Source organism: Vicia villosa, unplaced genomic scaffold (assembly GCF_029867415.1).
Source record: "Vicia villosa cultivar HV-30 ecotype Madison, WI unplaced genomic scaffold, Vvil1.0 ctg.001741F_1_1, whole genome shotgun sequence".
Lineage (NCBI taxonomy): Eukaryota > Viridiplantae > Streptophyta > Magnoliopsida > Fabales > Fabaceae > Vicia > Vicia villosa.
In genome coordinates this window covers 423,986-430,809 of record NW_026705713.1, presented here as the reverse complement: position 1 = coordinate 430,809, position 6,824 = coordinate 423,986, and the positions used below count along the sequence as shown (strand labels likewise).

General features: G+C 40.1%; 1 non-coding gene across 1 annotated transcript; it reads left to right on the top strand.

The window, feature by feature from the left end:
* The first annotated feature begins 6,470 nt into the window (after positions 1-6,470).
* LOC131636452 (small nucleolar RNA R71) lies at positions 6,471-6,577 on the top strand. The gene has a single exon (XR_009294095.1). It is a non-coding gene; the product is annotated as a small nucleolar RNA R71 (small nucleolar RNA).
* Positions 6,578-6,824: the final 247 nt, after the last annotated feature.

The window sequence follows — 6,824 nt, the reverse complement described above, 5'->3', positions numbered from 1 at the left end:
GTTTATTAAAAATAAAATTAAATAAAATAAAGTAAATGAAATAAAATTAAGTAACGAGTTATAATAATAATTATAATTATAAAAAGGAAATATTTTCACGATTTAGGATAACAATTATAATTATAGTAATTATTATAAAATGTAGGAAAATTGGAAAAAATGATTAAAATGAAAATAATTAAAAACGGAATATCTAAATGAAAATAAAAAGTTAAAAATAAAAATAAAGATAAAAAATAAAAAATAAAATAAAAGAATAAAATAAAAGAGTAAATAAATGTGGGTTGTCTCCCACCAAGCGCTTTGTTTTATGTCGTAAGCTCGACGATTTTAAAATAGAAAACTATTTTTTCGAATGAGCGGGCAGCTCGTCAAGTTTAAAATGTTCAATGTTTTCATCGTGTTTGAGATTATGTTAATACTTAAGACGTTGCCCATTTACGACAAAAGGTTTGACGGTTTCTCCTTTGATTTCTATTGCTCCACTCGGAAATATGTTAGTTATTTCGAAAGGGCCAGACCATCTGGACCGTAACTTACCAGGAAATAATTTTAGTCTAGGATTAAATAAAAGTACGTTATCGCCTATGCTAAAATTTTTCCTAGATATACGCTTGTCGTGCCATTTTTTCGTTCTCTCTTTATAGATTTTGGCGTTTTCGTAGGCGTCTTGTCTAAGTTCTTCTAATTCGTTTATGTCTAGAAGTCGTTTCTCACCAGCGGCAGTGTAGTTTAGGTTTAAGTTCTTAATGGCCCAATAGGCTTTATGTTCTAACTCTACCGGGAGGTGGCATGATTTTCCATAAACGAGTTTGAATGGGGTAGTTCCTATTGGAGTTTTGAAAGCTGTTCTATAAGCCCATAAAGCTTCATTCAGCTTGGTTGACCAATCTTTTCTAGATATAGCGACAGTTTTCTCCAATATTTGTTTTATTTCGCGGTTAGATACTTCTACTTGTCCGCTTGTTTGTGGATGGTATGGTGTGGCTATTCGATGATTCACTCCATATTTTCGAAGGAGTTTCTCAAGTATTCTTGAAATGAAATGGGAACCACCATCGCTAATTACCAATCTTGGCACACCGAACCTAGGAAAGATGACGTTTTTGAAAAGTTTGATAACTACTCGTGTATCATTTGTAGGAGAAGCAATAGCTTCTATCCATTTTGAAACGTAATCGACAGCTACGAGTATATATTGATTTCCAAACGATGACGGAAACGGTCCCATGAAGTCTATTCCCCAGACGTCAAATATTTCTACTTCCAGAATGCCTTTTTGAGGCATTTCATCGCGTCTTGAAATGTTTCCGGTTCGTTGGCATCTATCACAGCTTAGTACAGCAAAATAAACGTCTTTCCACAGGTTGGGCCAGAAGAGTCCAGATTGAAGGATTTTGGCGCAGGTTCTAGATGTGCTATGGTGTCCTCCACACGGTGCAGAATGACAATGTGTTATTATGCTTCTTATCTCTTCCTCGGGTACACAACGTCTAAATATTCCATCGGGGCCTCTTTTGAACAGGAGCGGGTCGTCCCAATAGTAATGTTTTAGGTCATGGAAGAATTTCTTCTTCTGGTTGTAACTTAGATCAGGAGGAAGCACACCAGCAGCCAGGTAGTTTACGAAATCTGCATACCAAGGTGTGTCAGATCGGGCTAAAGCTATTTCTGCTAATTTGTTGGTTTCAGAGTTTGGACGGTATGGTTCGAATTCATTGGCTTCTAACTGAGCGATGAGTCTTTCATAAGGGAAATCATCGTCAATTGGTACTTCTTCGGGTTTCAGATTTTCCAATCGAGAGAGGTGATCTGCTACGACATTTTCAGTGCCCTTTTTATCTTTAATTTCCAGGTCGAACTCTTGTAGTAACAAGATCCATCTCAAAAGTCTTGGTTTGGCGTCCTTTTTGGTTAGGAGGTACCTAATGGCGGCGTGGTCAGTGTATATGATTATTTTGGCTCCTACCAGGTAAGAACGGAACTTGTCTAATGCAAATACGACAGCTAATAATTCTTTTTCTGTCGTGGCATAATTCATCTGAGCTTCGTCTAGGGTTCTACTCGCATAGTATATGACATGTAGTTTCTTATCCTTTCTTTGCCCTAGAACGGCTCCTACAGCATAATCACTTGCGTCACACATTATTTCAAAAGGTTCATTCCAGTCGGGAGGTTGCATAATTGGCGCAGAGATTAATGCTCGTTTATGCGTTTGAAATGCTTCAGTGCATTTATCGGTGAAAATAAATTCGGCGTCTTTCATAAGTAATTCGGTTAACGGTTTGGTTATTTTAGAGAAATCCTTAATGAAGCGTCGGTAAAAACCAGCGTGTCCTAGAAAACTTCTTATTTCTCTAACGGTTTTGGGAGGTTGAAGGTTTTCGATAATTTCAATTTTTGCTTTATCAACTTCGATTCCTCTATCAGATACGATGTGTCCCAGTACAATTCCTTGTCGAACCATGAAATGGCATTTTTCCCAATTAAGGACTAGGTTTACGCTTACGCATCGTTTAAGTACCATTTCAAGGTTTTCTAAACATGTTTCAAAACTTCCTCCACAGACAGAGAAGTCGTCCATAAAGACCTCCATTATTCCATCTAGGAAGTCGGCAAATATTGCCATCATACATCTTTGGAAGGTCACGGGTGCATTGCAGAGCCCAAAAGGCATTCGTCTATAGGCGAATGTACCATAAGGACAGGTAAATGTGGTCTTCTCTTGGTCGTCAGGGTGAATAGGAATTTGGAAAAATCCGGAGTATCCATCTAGATAACAGAAATGTGAGTGTTTAGCTAGGCGTTCGAGCATTTGATCTATGAAAGGTAAAGGGAAATGGTCTTTTCGGGTAGCTTTATTTAGCTTCCTATAGTCAATGCACATTATCCATCCAGTTTGGGTACGTTGTGCTACAGATTCTCCTTTTGCATTAGTGATTACAGTGACTCCTCCTTTCTTTGGTACGACATGAACAGGACTAACCCATTTACTATCGGATATAGGGTATATTATTCCAGCTTCTAGCAGTTTTTGGATTTCCTTTTTAACCACATCGCTCATAATAGGATTTATTCGCCTTTGATGTTCTCTAGAGGTTTTACAATCGTCTTCGAGCATAATGCGGTGCATACAGAGGGCAGGACTTATTCCTTTCAAATCTGATATGTTATATCCTAAAGCGGTTGGGTATTTTCTCAGGACAGTAAGTAATTTTACAGTCTCGGTTTGTCCTAAGTTGGCATTTACTATAACTGGTTTGTTTAGTTCTTCGTCTAGGAATTCGTATCTAAGATCGGTAGGCAATGTTTTCAGTTCTATAGCAGGCTTCTTCGGTCCAGGTATAGGATCAGGAGTTAAGGCTAGACATTCACTCAGATGGTTATCTTGATATTCCCCACGCCAGTTGTCATCTTCAAAGATTGGCGGTCTAGATTTTAGGATCTCGGTTTCCTTACTTGGTTCGGATTTTATTTCGTTAACACACTCGTCGATTATGTCGGTGTTAAGTGCCAAATTGTGTTATTTTGAGTATGTAAATAGTGGCACTTATCAATGCTTTTTGTTAATACCGTTTGAATAATTCCCCGTTTTTGTGTAATTACGTTTACTTTACGAATACTTGTATTTTCATATACTTTTATACCGTTTGATAGTTTTGTTGTATTTTTGTAGGTATTCTTGCGTTTTCGGAGCCTTGAGGAATAAAGTGTCTAAGACACGGCTGCGAGAGCAAAGAGAAAATAATTCTGCTGTTCTGGTGCAGGGCGCTTCGCGCGCTGTAGGGCGCGTCGCACCCTCTTTGAGTTTGAAGAACAAAAGCTGGCAGAAGTTAGGGCGCGTCGCGCCGGATTAGGGCGCGTCGCGCGCTAGGGCGGTTTGGTAAATTTATACAGGGCGCGTCGCACCGAAGTAGGGCGCGTCGCGCCCACTGCGAAACTCAGTTTTGTATAAATAGTTAATAACAGATTTGTTTAGGTTTTTTATCACCTCTTCTTGACAAGTTGAGCTCTGATCCATTTTTGGTAGTTTAGAGGCTTAGGAAACACCATTGGGTGCGACGTCATGTGGATTGATCATGGATCTGACTCGATTTCATTGTACCGGTGAGATCTTTCCGATTCATCTTCTCTCTTCCCCTTGTTTCATTCCAATGGTGGGTGTTGTATGTATGTTTCTACTCTTATTGTATGTATATTTGTGGATCTTGGGATCGTTTATATATTCGCTTTACAAATCATCATTGTTGTTGTTCTTGATCTTTTTGCTTAAATGCTCTGGATTTGTGTTGTTGCAGACATGGACACCATAGATCTTGATTAGGAATGATAACTGTTAGTTTCTGGGTTGCAGACATGGATTCAGGACTAACAATCGTAGTGGGTATCGAATCTAATGCCTCCGTGTTGTTTGTGTCGGTGGAGAAATCGCTGATGTGAATAGTACGGTTGAGCTTTCGTCGGTGTTGCAGACATGGACACTGATGTGGCATCTCGAATGATGCCCGGTGATGTTGATGCGTATTGTGAGTGTCGAGCGATAGATCTTCAGATTTAAGTATTCGACGGGTAGAACTAAATGCAACTCCATAACTATTTCTCTTAGACTATTGAGATTGTTTATCTGCTTTTATTTACTTTTCCCGCATTTACCTTTCCGCACCCAATTCATGAAACTTAGAACGCGAGATAGTCGAACGGCAGTTCTTCTCACCAATCTCTGTGGACACGATAATTCCCGGATAAATATTTCCAAAACTTTTGTTGCTTGCCGCTTTACCGCTCCAACAGTCGGCGGAGCAGCATGTGTCCACTATAGAGGGTGCTTTTAGGAATTGGGAAAATATAAATTCTATTTTCTCTTCTCCTACTTCGAAAGTAAGCTTTCCTCGCTTGACATCTATAATTGCACCAGCGGTTGCCAAAAATGGTCTTCCTAGTATGATCGGGATGTTAGAATCTTCTTGGATATCCATAATGATGAAGTCAGTTGGGATGTAGAATGACCTACACGAACAGGGATATTTTCTAACATTCCTACAGGGTATTTGACTGAACGGTCATCTCGTTGAAGAGACATTCTCGTTGCTTTAAGCTCACCTAGATTGAGTTTCTTACAGGTCGAAAGAGGCATCAAACTAACACTGGCTCCTAAATCGCACAAGGCTTTCTCTATGATGGTTTTTCCTATTACGCAGGGTATAGAGAAACTACCAGGGTCTTTCAGTTTTGGAGGCATGTTATTTTGGATGATAGCGCTGCATTCAGCGGTAAGCATTATAGTTTCATTATCCTCGAGTTTCTTTTTGTTTGATAGGATTTCTTTTAGGAACTTAGCGTATGAAGGCATCTCAGTTATGGCTTCTGTGAATGGTATGGTTATGTTTAATTGCTTCAGAAGTTCTACAAATCTTTTAAATTGCGCTTCAGTTTTTGATTTAGCTAATCTCTGAGGGTAAGGAATTGGTGGCTTATAAGGTGGTGGTGGAACGTAAGGTTTCTCTTTTTCAGGTTCCACTTCGTTATTGTTCTCATCAGTCTTAGCAGTTTGTTTGTCAGTTGTTTTCTTTTGGGTTTCCTTTGGCTCTTGTTGTGACATGGGCGCGTCTTGAGTTCTAGGATCTATGGGTCCATCGTAATTTGTTCCACTTCGTAGTGTTATCACGTTCGCATGTCCTTTAGGATTGGGTTGAGGTTGAGCAGGAAACGTGCCAGCAGGGGCAGCAGTAGGTGCTTGTTGTTGAGCTACTTGTGAGATTTGAGTTTCTAACATTTTGTTATGCGTAGCTAAGGCATCTACTTTGTTCGATAGTTGTTTTAGTTGCTCGCTATTGTGGATGTTTTGATTTAGGAAGTGCTTATTGGTTTGTTGTTGGGAAGCTATAAAGTTCTCCATCATGATTTCTAGATTTGACTTCCTAGGGGTGTTTTGAGCAGCTACAGGCGCTTTTTGGTAGCCAGGTGGTACAGCAGGTGCTTGTCCAGGCGCGTACAACGCGTTGTTGTTTTTATAAGAAAAGTTCGGATGGTTTTTCCATCCAGGGTTGTACGTGTTAGAATAAGGGTTTCCTTGAGCATAGTTTACTTGATTAGATGGAGTTCCAGTCAAGAGTTGGCATTCAGCAACTGCATGTCCAGTCAATCCACAAATCTCGCAGTTAGGTGTTGCAGCGGCAGCGGTGGCTGAAGGAGTGATGGTTAAGTTCTCGATCTTCTGAGTTAAAGTGTCTACTTTAGCGTTAACGCGGTCTATACCACTTATTTCGTACATTCCTCCTTTGGTTTGGGCTTTCTCTAGAGCGGCTCGTTCTCCACCCCATCGGTAATGATTTTGTGCCATGTTCTCTATGAGTTTGTATGCTTCATCATGGGGTTTGTCCATTAATGCTCCGCCAGCAGCGACATCTATAGTCATTTTGGTGTTATATAAGAGACCACCATAGAAAGTATGGATGATCAGCCATGGTTCGAGTCCATGATGAGGGCATATTCTAAGCATGTCCTTGTAACGTTCCCAAGCTTCGAAGAGTGATTCGTTATCTTTCTGGGAAAATCCGTTGATTTGACCTCTGAGCATAGCAGTTTTGCTAGGCGGAAAGTATCTCGCTAAGAATACTCTTTTCAATTCGTCCCACGTAGTTATGGAATTAGAAGGCAGGGATTGAAGCCACGCTCTCGCTCTATCTCTCAAGGAGAAAGGGAAAAGGTGTAATCGAATAGCTTCGGAACTAACGTTGTTGGCTTTGACAGTGTCGGCGTATTGCACGAACACGGATAAATGGAGATTGGGGTCGTCTGCAGGGCTTCCAGAGAATTGATTCTGT